The sequence below is a fragment of the Mchenga conophoros genome, linkage group LG3, assembly GCF_057382185.1.
Source record: "Mchenga conophoros isolate Kocher_MC1m ecotype Shallow Benthic linkage group LG3, M_conophoros_male_GT1.1, whole genome shotgun sequence".
Classification (NCBI taxonomy): Eukaryota; Metazoa; Chordata; class Actinopteri; order Cichliformes; family Cichlidae; genus Mchenga; species Mchenga conophoros.
Window position 1 is genome coordinate 35,642,939 of NC_140528.1, and position 13,131 is coordinate 35,656,069.

Consider the following 13,131-nt stretch of genomic DNA (forward strand, 5'->3'; position numbering starts at 1 on the left):
TTGCTTTTGTTACAGTGCACTGAGATAAGAACATCTGAGAGGTGTGATCCACCGGTGGTGATATTTTGGTATTTTGTGAGTTCCTGATTTAACAAATCAGCTCTTTAATCCAGGCCTGAGAGATTGAACTTTAAAGCGCTATAAAATATTCTTATTGAAAACAGTCGCAAAGTATTTTTTCTCCATGATTATAATGAGCTTGGGAGAAAATTCACTTATATGGGACATTGATCCTGAAGCCTAAAAGGATTGCACCGAGTCAATCCAGTCCAAAGAAGGAAAAACAAACAAGGAGCTGTTTCCTTTAAAATGATGACGTCATCTTGCTGGTGATGGAGCCTCGAATAGGCTGCGCGTGAGACTCCATTATCAGCAACTTTTGGTATGAATGTGTGTGGATGTATGCATATGACTGACGACTAAAAGTCATGGACTGACGACTAAAAGTTTAACTGACTTGATACTGAGACAAAAACGGTGCTGACTTTAGGATTATTGAATGTCCACAGACAATTCACCCAGCCTGTAAAAGAAGGGTGGATGTTTTGTTTTGCTTTGTTTTGTCTGCAAGAACAGAAGAATGACAGAGACTAAAGAGCTGTAGCTTCACAGCAGTGTGAACTGCAGACTGAACCCTTTGGTTGCTAATTTTGAGCTACTGATGTTTGCATTAAGGAAATTGTGTTTTAGTAGCTGTGTTTTAATTAAGGTATTACATTATATTGTTGGGAATATTAAATGCTAAAGTGAAGAAAAGGTTTGATCCCACTCATGACTGAGCATGTTATTATTAACCATAGTGGGTCACTATAGAGAGTCAATTAATTTTAGAAAAAAAACAAACAAACAAAAAACCCTCCACCGAGGTCTATGAATAAGAGGGGAATGATAGACAGCCACACTCAAAATGGAGATATGTAATGATAAACACTGGTCCCCGTCTTTTGGGCGCTCTCTTGAAGTAGTTAACAATTTAAAAGTAAGATAAAATAACAGGGGCATGTGCTGAGGGGTGGTGCTGCACAAGAACAAGAGTAAAATAAAGAAAATATTGTTTTTAGAAGTGCAAATTAAAATGTACCATTACACTCAGAGGATCAATATGAAGCTTGATATTTGTTAATTTTGAATGAAGTACATGACTGGTGACTGTTCTGTCCTGAGCTTTTGTTTTTACAGCACCCGCTTGATCACACCAACAGTTTCTCGCCACCGAAGAGGGGTACTTGCAAAAAATAAAGAACGGGGAGGAATATCATCAAAACTGGAAAAAGGTAATCCCCAAAGGGGGTGATAACGCCATAACTTTCACTATGGTCAAATTCTCAAAATTTGACCCTCAAAAATTCTTCAAACATTTAGACACAAAGTGGAGATTTAGATAAATATAATGTCGTAAACCACATAAGCATGAAGTATTTGATTCAATAAGATGGTGAAATAACAAGCAGCAAAAGGTTGATCATGTTAATGGTGTTTATTCAAGGGTGCAGAGAAGATTATTATTATTAAAGACAACAAATGAAATAACGAAAAGTAGAAGTGGAAAAATTTGCGTTAACGGTAATAAAATCAAAAAAAGAAATACTAACTAAAACTGTACTGAATGTTCACAAAACTAACTAAAATTGACTAGATTTATAGCAAAATGTGTTTGGTTGCATTGATGTGTGCGTGCCCTGCTATAGTGAAATTAAGGTAGTACGTTAGTCGAGTCGTCTGTGTTGCTGCTCCGTTCACGCGCAGAATCAGGTCAGGCAAAGTCGGGAGACAGCGCCAGAATAGAATTGAGGATGATTTTAATATGACTGTTTTGTAGACATAACAAGAGTCTTGTAGTGGAGAGGGACGTAATGTCCTCCTGAGACCCAGAGAATAAGAAAAAACAGGGAGAAAATATTTTCGTTTTTTCTTTTTTCTTTTTTTCTTTTTTCTTTTAAATGAATCAAGTGTTATTAAAATAACAATCTCATAAGATGAAGATCAGGGACCAACCCAGAAGTCACTGACACTTCACTAGCTGTAAACTATTGGTTTAGGAATAAGTGATGGCACTGAACTTTCTATTTCACAAAAGTCAATTTATTTAGGATATCTGAGGAAGTACTGATTTTATTTGGAGACACAAAGGAACATTTGGCACTTCCCTCATCTCACATCTGTTTCATTGTTGTACCCAATCATTCTACAACTGAAATGCCTTGGACTGCTAACCATTTCAGGCAAGTGGAGTGAACCATATTTTGCTAGACTCTCATCAGATTGGGGCTTCCTTTTATTGATCTTTGGAGAGAAGTCTTCATTACTGGTATTATTCAGGTCTTGTTCACATGTTTGTCCCAGGTTTCTCAGCCAAGAGGAGCTTAAACTCCAGATACTGTGAGTTCCTTTCACACATTGAGATCACTGATAACTCTCAGCAACGACGTGATCTCGTAGAAACAATTAGGTGTTATGGATTCAACTATAATTGCGACTCTTATTTTTTACTTTACTGGAAAAGATTTCTGCATTTTACCCATATTTTAGTTTTAACTCAAAATCAAAATTCCAGATTCTACTACAGGTTGGTTTTGCACCAGATAGGACGACAGATTTCAGGTGGCCCTGTGTCTTTCTCTATTACATCTGCCACTGCATCTCGATAATCTTCTCTGTGGCTTTTAGTGGGTCCTGACCCTCTCATATTTTGAAAAATCTATGTTTGAATCTCCCTTAATAATTGTGTTAAGAATTCTCTCCGCCTTTGTCAAAAGTTGGGTATTAGGAAAAAGTGAAATAAATATAAATATAAAGTCCCAATGTGTAGAGCACACATTAATAAATTAGTCATGTTCCCTGTGAAAGTAAATGAGCCTAATTCTTAAAGACCCCTGAAATTATTTACTAGATGTTTATTTTTTGAATAAAATAAAAATCTGAGTTTAACAAAACATTTTAATTGTAAATATCAAGCTTACCTTTCTTTCTTCCATAAAATGTGCTTGTGGGCACGCCAGCCATTTTGAAAAGGTGGGAAAAACAATTGGCAAGGCCACACCCCCACACATGGGATATAATTTTAAAGGTTCTGTTGTCCTCTCTAAGAAACATCAGGACTTAGAGGAGTGGCAAGTAGAGTATGAGAGCTACAAGCAAAAAAACTAAATGTGTACTACAGTGCGCAAAAATGAATTACTGGGTCATCAGGGGGTCTTGAGGGACATTTATAAAACAAAAAATCCCACAAACCTTAAAAGTGCACTTGAAAAGCTCACACAAGAAGGTTAACCTAGCTTACCTAGAAGACCTCATCAGGGGGAGCACACTCCCCCTCTTTTTAGAGCTCACCCACTTAACTCGCATCCCAAGAAAACAGCTAACCCCAGATAAGGCAGCGTGATGTATCCCGAGACAACAGGACTGGGACATCTAAATAAAGGTGTGAAACAATCGCCTTCAAAAGGTTATCAATTAACTTTAACCAAAATTAGGACCACTCGGTGCGGCAAGAGTTAATAGTTATTAGTCTCAACACCCAAGGATAACCAGAAGAGCATGACTGATATGATGGAACTGGGATTTTGTTACACTTAACTTTTGCAAAACACAAATAAAACTAAATTGAAACTAAGGATTTTCAGAAAATAAAAACTAGACTAAACTAGCAAAGAATTGGTAAAAACTAATTACAACTGGCAAAAAATTGAAAATCTGGAGTCGAAACTAAATAAAAAATAAAACCTAATGAAAATGGCGAAACGTTTAAAACCCTGGTGCAGAGATTGGCAAATCTGACCAGGAAAAGTATGAGATGGATTGTCAGGACAGTCAGCGTTAAAGCCACTTTTGACAGTCCATACTAGGATGGCATTGGACATCTTCGGGGAGGAGGAGGGTTGGTGTGACCAAGGTGTGGTTTGGCTTGTTGTATGTATATTTGAGATCATATGGCTCTGGATGGACCGGTTACCAGGGCATGGAAGGAGGACAGACTCATTAAAGGAGGAGAAGGAACTTGCTGGGATTGGAGATCCTCTGGGTGAGTGGTTGATTAAAAGCATGCATAAAATAGAAGTTATCTGTTGTTATTGATTGGTAATTGATTGATAATTGGCCACATTTACAGCTGTATTGACTTGTTGTGGACGTAGTCGACTTCAGGTTTAAACACTCTAATTAACAGGTTGAAAATAGTGACATTAAAGGAAGAGTATGCAGCACCACCCTGTCAGACGCCAGTGATGGTGGAGCTCACTGATGAATCAGGTGAGCTGGATTCATGGCTGATTCAAAACTAAGATCCCCCTGCTGTGGTCAGTAAGGGGAGAAAAGGGGGAAATAAAATCAAGAATTAAAGAGGCATTTATAAACGTTTAGGTGTCAAGTGAAACGGGACAAAAGGGGGTGTTTTACTGTTATTTTCAATGTCAGCATTATTATTGTATGAGAATCATGCAACAAACATTGCATCGATGATCATTTATTGAAGCTTTTGACCTTATACTAACATCTGTGTTCCTGTGATTGTTATAACCTCTGATGAATCTTCTATTTACAGGTGTTAGGATAATGATATAATTTTTCATTGCAGGTGTAACCATGATCATTTTTATACATATTGCAACTTGTTGCTCATTGTAGAGTTGTGCTCAAGTTAATAAGGGTTAAAAGCTACAGTCAGCGCGAATGTCTGACTGATCTATTGAGGGGAAAGGCTTTGAGCATGGAGGGCCGCACGCGCTTACAAAACACTGATATCATGTTATTCTTTGTGATCTTTTCTTAAATTATGTCTTTAAGGTTAGTTTAAATAGTGGCAGTTAATTAAACGAGATTTATTAAAATATTAAATACCTGAGTCAGAACGTTACACGCGGATCACCTTAAGAGTCTGGGAAACTTTGTAGCTGCCTAACTTTTTTTTTTTGTTTTTGAATGTTCTAGCTCCGTTGATTTGACACATTGGAATGTGTCAAAAAAGGGGGGGAAGGTTGAGCTTTAACATCAAACCAGGATTATTTGAACATTTTATAACTTCATTTGTGTCTTTAATAATTTAGGAATGGTAAAGCTTAAGCTAATAGCGGTCCGAGAAGACGGACCTTTTAGAGAATCAGTGAAAAAGCATAAACTATCACTTTCATGTTTAATCATTACTCATTGAAATGAACTGAATAGCGTTTAGAAGATTTGTTAATTTTTTGTCTTTTGTTAAAAAGAGGGGTTTCAATAATTTTCAGACACACCTTGCAAATGTGCTTATAACGAGTTGGCACTCGGCCTTTTGAAGGTCAGAAGCTTCGTTCGGCGTGACTGTCCGGACTGATAAAGTGTAGGAAATGCCTTGAGTGCAGAGGGCTAAATGCAAACATGCTTACACACACATAAGATATGATTAGAATAAGTCCCTGGGACATTCTGAATGTTTAGACCAATTCTGAATCACTAGAAGGTCAGTAGATAACAACATTAGATTATTAGGGGTAGGAAGAGAGGTGTTTTGGTTTTCTGTCTCTTACAGAGAAAGGAACAGACACCAGACGAGGTCACAGAGATGCGAGGACCCTCCGTAGCAGAGTCAGACACAGTGACTGCCGAGACATCAACTGGGTCCAAGGGTCATGGCGTTTGGGCTCCAGCTAGTCACCACAAAAGGATGGATCCCATAAACACAGCAATAACCATGAAGGGGTTGGCGGAAATCCGGGAACACCAGACCAACGAAGTTCGAGAGGCTTTTGGGCAAAAAGGGGACACCTTCCTGTTCCTTTTTCTGGAGAATACACAGATCGTTGTTTGAAATCGGGGCAGAATAATCCCCTGATCTGTGTTACGACTGAAGGGTTGTCTAACCCCTAAGGTTGAAGAATTAAGAGCAGAGGATCACCCAACTGGACGACACTGGTAGCTGCAGCAATAGAATAAAGGCTGAAAGCAGTGGGAGACCTGGAGAGTGTCATCTGGACCTGCTACTGTTGGAATCCTAGTTTTTCTTGCATCTGAATTGCGCAAACACAGAGGTCATCCCACATATGGTTCGCCCCTCAGGGGGACAAAGGACCTCAGGAGTGAGAAGAGATGAACCCGGCCACACTGGGCTACAGGGTGTTTGTGAGGTCATTATTCTAATGACCTCATCAGGGGGAATTGTAAAATTATGATATTATTTTATGCCATGTTATACCCCTAATTAAAGATTGTGAATTATTATGTAGTTTTAGTTTGCATTATTCTCCTGAATTAGAAGAAGCTGATAACTATTGCATTAGTTAAACTGATTTGCATTACATTAAATTGCTGACTTGTTGTGAATGAATGATATTGTTTTATGATGCATTATATTGCTGAGTTATAAGAAATACTGTTCGCAGAAGGTTATTGTCTAATTTGTCTGAGTAGAAGAGAACAGAGTGTGCTGGAGTTTTCTGCCCCATTTCAGCAGGAGCAGATAAACAGGGAGCCAAGGTCGTAGCTCAGGCGCTGTGTGAGAGAGAGCATGTGAATGTTTAGGCTTTTTATGATAAGGTGGAGGCACCAGAGGCTATAAAAGTTTGAGCAATGCTCCACCATTTTGAGATTTTGAGGCTGTCTGCATCAGTGTCCATCTCCCACGTGTGTGATCATTAAATCATCGTTTGACTCAACCCGGCCGGACCAGTGTTGTTATTGTGGTTTTTTCTCTTGTCTCCATCCCCAATATTTTGAACCTTAACAACTCCCAGGAACTTGAAGCTGCTCACACGCTCCACAGCCGTCCCCTTAATGTGGATGGGTGGATGTGGGTCAGCATTCCTCCTGTAGTCCACGATGAGCTCCTTGGTCTTCTCGGTGTTAAGCAGCAGGTTGTTTGTATCCAGTCCCGAACGAGCGGCCATCAGACTGCTGAACATTTCATAGACACCTCACCTTCACTTACCAGAAATTCAACATTATGCACTCCATACTGTACATGAATGCCATTTCCTTTGTACAATATCCAACTAACCTCTGTATATAATTTTTTTTAATTGTATGTATATGTATGTAGACTAGAGCTGGACGATAGAACGATAACGATATGTATCGCGATATAACTTTTACTCGATAGAGAAATTAAACTATCGCGATAGACCTCGCTGCTCTTGTCCTCTTAAAAAAAAAAAAAAAAAGGTCAGCCAATCCAAATTAAGTAGCGCAGAGCCGAACCAATCACAGCCGCAGCGTCACGTGACTTGTTACGTACAGCACAAGTGCCAAGCCGCACATGTGTATTTGTTTGGGAAGCAGCCAGCGACCGTACTGCCCGGGTAATGGAGGAAATGAGTGTGCCGACAAGAAAAATCAACCGAGCATGACCGAAGGTTACCGAAGAGAAAACAGATGATGGTTCCAATGATTAAGGATTAAGGAGGTCCTCGAAGTATTCCTTCCACCGCCTGACAATTTTAACTACAGGGGGATCACACTCCTCAGCCTCCCTGGGAAAGTCTATGCCAGGGTGCTGGAAAGGAGAGTTCGTCCGCTAGTCGAACCTCGGATACAGGAGGAACAATGCGGTTTTCGTCCTGGTCGCGGAACACTGGACCAGCTCTTTATCCTCTCCAGGATACTTGAGGGTGCATGGGAGTTTGCCCAACCAGTCTACATGTGTTTTGTGGACTTGGAGAAGGCATTCGACCGTGTCCCTCGGGGTGTCCTGTGGGAGGTGTTGCGGGAGTATGGGGTGTCTGGCCCATTGCTACGGGCCATTCGATCCCTATACAACCGTTGCAAGAGCTTGGTTCGCATTGCCGGCAATAAGTCGGACTCGTTCCCGGTGGGTGATGGGCTCCGCCAGGGCTGCCCTTTGTCTCCGGTTCTGTTCATAATTTTTATGGACAGGATTTCTAGGCGCAGCCAAGTGGCGGAGGGCTTTCGCTTTGGTGGCCTCAGAATCTCATCTCTGATTTTTGCAGATGATGTGGTTCTGTTGGCTTCATCGGGTGAGGACCTCCAGCTCGCATTGGAACGGTTCGCAGCCGAGTGTGAAGCAGCGGGAATGAGGATCAGCACCTCCAAATCTGAGGCCATGGTTCTCAGCCGGAAAAGGGTGGAGTGCCCACTCCGGGTCGGGGATGAGTTCCTGCCCCAAGTGGAGGAGTTCAAGTATCTCGGGGTCTTGTTCGCGAGTGATGGGAGAAGGGAGCCGGAGATCGACAGACGGATTGGGGCTGCGGCTGCAGTAATGCGGACGCTGCACCGGTCCGTCGTGGTGAAGAGGGAGCTGAGTGTAAAAGCGAAGCTCTCAATTTACCGGTCGATCTACGTCCCTACCCTCACCTATGGCCACGAGCTGTGGGTAGTGACCGAAAGAACGAGATCGCGGATACAAGCGGCAGAAATGAGCTTCCTCCGAAGGGTGGCTGGCCTCTCCCTTAGAGATAGGGTGAGAAGTTCGGCCATCCGGGAGGGGCTCAGAGTAGAGCAGCTGCTGCTCCACATCGAAAGGAGCCAGCTGAGGTGGTTCGGGCATCTGACAAGGATGCCCCCTGGGCACCTCCTGGGTGAGGTGTTCCAGGCATGTCCCACCGGGAGGAGGCCCCGGGGCAGACCCAGGACACGCTGGAGAGATTATATCTCTCGGCTGGCCTGGGAACGCCTTGGTGTTCCCCCGGATAAGCTGGAGGAGGTGGCTGGGGAGAGGGAGGTGTTAGATTTGTATTGTTGATTGTCATTTATGCTTAGAAATATTTACTCATATATGCTTAGAAGTGTATATAATCATTGGTGGATTGAAAGGATGTTTCATCCTAAAGTAACAGCTCTGTGTGTTAGGGAGTGCATCCGTTCTTCTAGAGTGTCCTTGGTATAAATCACATACTCCCTAGGAGAGTTTCTCTTTTCTTGTTGATTTATGGTATAGCAAGCACACGTATATCTGTTTAAGTATAAGAGCCCTTTGTTCAGATGGACTGCTAGACTCCTGGCACCAGCTTTGGGGAGTCTTCACAGGGTCACATCTGGACCCCACACACACACACACACACACACACACACACACACACACACACACTATTCTTTGTTCACATGTATACCTATGTAAGATGTCATATGTTAATGACCCTATGCATATTCATGTAACCACAATAAAAGGAGTGCTATGGGGAGCCTGGCTGAGAGTCTGACGGAGGCTAGGTGGTGGGACGACACTCGGCCCCAGCCAGATTTCCCTCATGCATGAGTAAACCAGCCTGCTTGTGTCTTGCTTTGCAGTGTAATTATATTGTCTTCAACGTTACAGCGGATAGGTACAAGCTACAAACCTATCAGGAGGTCTGGGCCTCTTTGCTTAGGCTGCTGCCCCCGCGACCCGGCTCCGGATAAAGCGGATGAAGATGGATGGATGGATGGATGGATGGATGGATGGTTCCAATGTCGGAGAGATTGTCGAACGGAAGAGCCATAGAAGTTCCGTAGTGTGAAGGTATTTCAGCTATTTCAAGTCTGACAAAAAACAGAGTAGCGTGCACTGTAAATTGTGCCGAAAGCAAGTCTGGAAATACAATAAACTGGTGCATGCGTCACACTGCGCCACGTTATTGTTTCGGTGAAATGAATTTCTACAATACTGTTACTGTTAATTCTACTCTCTGCAGTGTTTAAATGCTTACATATACACACAGTTACTGTCCGTCCACACATACGACTCGGTTCTGCTTCTATGCCCCAGCTTTGTTTACTTTTTCCCACCGAGGCTTCTAGACTTCTGATTGGCCAACATTTCTGCACGGTTAGGAATCTAGCTCCACCTGCTGCTTTGGCATGTTCATAGCAGCGTTTTCCTTCATTTCTGCCTTTATGTGTGGACGGGATTATTTTTTAAAACGAAAACGGAAAATCTCCGTTTTTCAAAAATACCCGTGTACGTGTGGACGTAGCCTCAGTCTCTGACTGGAAGCGCTAATTCGTCATTCGGCTTTTGTCAGACTAAAGTAACTGTTAAAACTGTTTGAAAAGCTAAGCTATACAACAAGGAGAGATTGAGAATTTCCTTTTAGTTCTCAGTTTATTTGATATTGACAAAAGTTAGTCAGTTTTGTCTGTTCTTCTGTAAAACAAACTAAGATTTATTTTTAGAATTAATATTTTCTTTCTAAGTGGAATTGACAATTTAGTAGTCTGTTTCGTTTGTTCTATTTTGAAACTTAAACGCTTTAGCGGGTGCCTTTTGTGTAGTTTGCAATATTTATCTGAAAAATGGTAATGGCCTGCATTTGTATAGCGCTTTTCTAGTCCATAGGACCCCAAAGCGCTTTACACTACATTCAGTCATTCACCCATTGGCGATGGCAAGCTACATTGTAGCCACAGCTGCCCTGGGGCGCACTGACAGAGGCGAGGCTGCCGGACACAGGCGCCACCGGGCCCTCTGACCACCACCAGTAGGCAAACACGGGGTTAGTATCTTGCCCAAGGATATTTGGCATGCAGCCAGGGTGCAGCCTGGGATCGAACCACCGACCTTCTGATTAGTGGCTGACCTGCTCTGCCACCTGAGCTACAGCCACCCAAAGTCTCATGTTCCTTAAGTACATCTACCCTGTTGAACTTCATCCATCCATTCGCGTCCGCTTAATGGATGAACTTATTATGGGAAATAAATATTTAAATAAAAACAAGCTGCTGATTATTTCACATTTTACTTGTGAGCAACGCCACATTTAAATCTTACAAATATAGTTATTTGGCTTATATCATGATAGATATCGTTATCGCCTGAAATGAAAAAAACATATCGTGATATGAAAAAGGAGCCAGCTGAGGTGGTTCGGGCATCTGACAAGGATGCCCCCTGGGCGCCTCCTGGGTGAGGTGTTCCAGGCATGTCCCACCGGGAGGAGGCCCCGGGGCAGACCCAGGACACGCTGGAGAGATTATATCTCTCGGCTGGCCTGGGAACGCCTTGGTGTTCCCCCGGATAAGCTGGAGGAGGTGGCTGGGGAGAGGGAGGTCTGGGCCTCTTTGCTTAGGCTGCTGCCCCCGTGACCCGGCCCCGGATAAAGCGGATGAAGATGGATGGATGGATGGATATGAAAAAATCTGATGAGTGTTGTTTTCTCAAGGGGATGAGCTAAAGGAGTGAGAATCAGGCAGATGAACGACATTCCTCTTGAGGTATGTTAACTATTTAGACTTTAGGTAGCTTTGAAATGCACTTTGTTGGCTGTCTCCCATGTAGTTTGTACTCATACTTTATCTGTTTTTTCTTAAATAGCACAATACAACTGAAATACTCTGAGAAGTAGCCATCCGCTGCCCTATCTTGGAGAGAAGGAAGAGGACCTTTTCATGGAGTTTGGTGTAAGTAATTCAGCATCGTGTGTGCGTGTGCGTGTGTGCGCGCGCGCATGCGCTCCACTGATCATCTGAATTCATTAAGATTCAGTAAGTATAAAATTCTAATCTATAATACACTAACCTACTTTTTAAAATTTGCTTTACAAGGACACCGAAGAATTTAAGGCCATACTTGGAAGGCAGGTGATGAAAATGCTCATCATCAGTGTCCGGTACACCCCTGGATATAACCATAAGACTGCAACCATTGTGGGAGGGAACAAAAATCCTGTAGTGCCAGGATTTCCAAAGGTGCTGTGTGTTACTCATGGGCATAATATATGCTCTCAATCTGAGCTATTGCATGGATCTAAAATATACTTTTGAAGTTTTCAGAAGCTGTCCCTTGACCTTGATGACTGAGAGCCAGTCCAAAAGTAATAAGTCCCAAGAACAGTATTTTCTAAAGATGTCACTTGTTTTAGAAAACTAAGAGATTTTATTCAGATTGTGTTGCTTTGTATTTGGAAGTTTTTTTCTATCCAGTTGTTTTTGATATTATATTCAACAAACTGTGTCTTGACAGTTGTTGTACTACCTTTACAACTTTCCTTAAGACCTATCCTGTATTTAATCCTCAGAGAGATTTGCTGATGAATGAACCAGCATTATGTTAAAGATGTTGACTCTGTTTCAAAAATTGTTAACTGTTTTGAATCCTGTATATGTAACATTAATCTTAAAGGTGCACTGTGTAAAAGAAAGATGCTTGATCTTGCAATCTAAATTTCTGGTTATTTTTCACTATGTAAACATAAAGTGTTGAAATGCCAACAGTTAAAAAATAAAATAAAAACTTTCTAAAAAAAAAAAAATGTTGAATGAATTTATCTCTTAAATCTGTTACAATAACAAAAATAAGAGAAAGCTAAAATTATGATAATAATGAAGAAAATCAGCAACTTAATATTTTAAATGATTAACTTAAAAAATGTTTTTGTAATTGTAGTAATTAATTCCATAACACTTAAAAATCATTGTAAATAATGTGGAAAAGTAATTGGAGGAGCATAATTTTTACGAGTAAATAACTTAAAAACAAGTTTTAAGCTACCAATTATTAAGTAAGTGGTAATTAAAATCACCTTTGATTATGGAGGAAAGGTTAATTCCCCTAAATCAATATAGTTTGTTGGTTCAATATAATTTCAACAGAAGTTATCGTATCTCAAAAAGAGTAATGGGAACTGTTCCGTTAATTTTTTTTGTTGAGCTTAAACAGTAGTTTTGTCACGATGAGTTGTGTGGCTGTCAGTGGCTGGACCCACGTGCAGGACTCGGAGACAAAACATTAACTTAAACGACAGCTTTATTTGCTGGAGAGTCACCCTTGGGCGATACATAAACAACAACTTAAACTAACTAGACAGGAGATGCTGAAGGTAGACGACAATGGAGATACACACACACACACACACACACACACACACACACACACACACACACACACACACACACACACACACACACACACACACACACACACACACACACACACACACACACACACAACAAACGTGGAGGAGGCGACAACTTGCAGTGAAAAACACAAGGCTTAAATACATACTGAGGTGATTAGGGAATGTGAAACAGGAGGAGAGCACAGCTGGGACTCATCAGATATGACGAGGCAAAACTCAACACATTGACATAGTACACAGACTTTCAAAGTAAAACAGGAAACTGAACAGACGTGGACTAAACTAGGGGATACGGTGACAGAACAAGAGACACACTGACAGAGACGACTGTATACTAACAGAACACAGAACCACGACCCAAGAAGGAGAACAC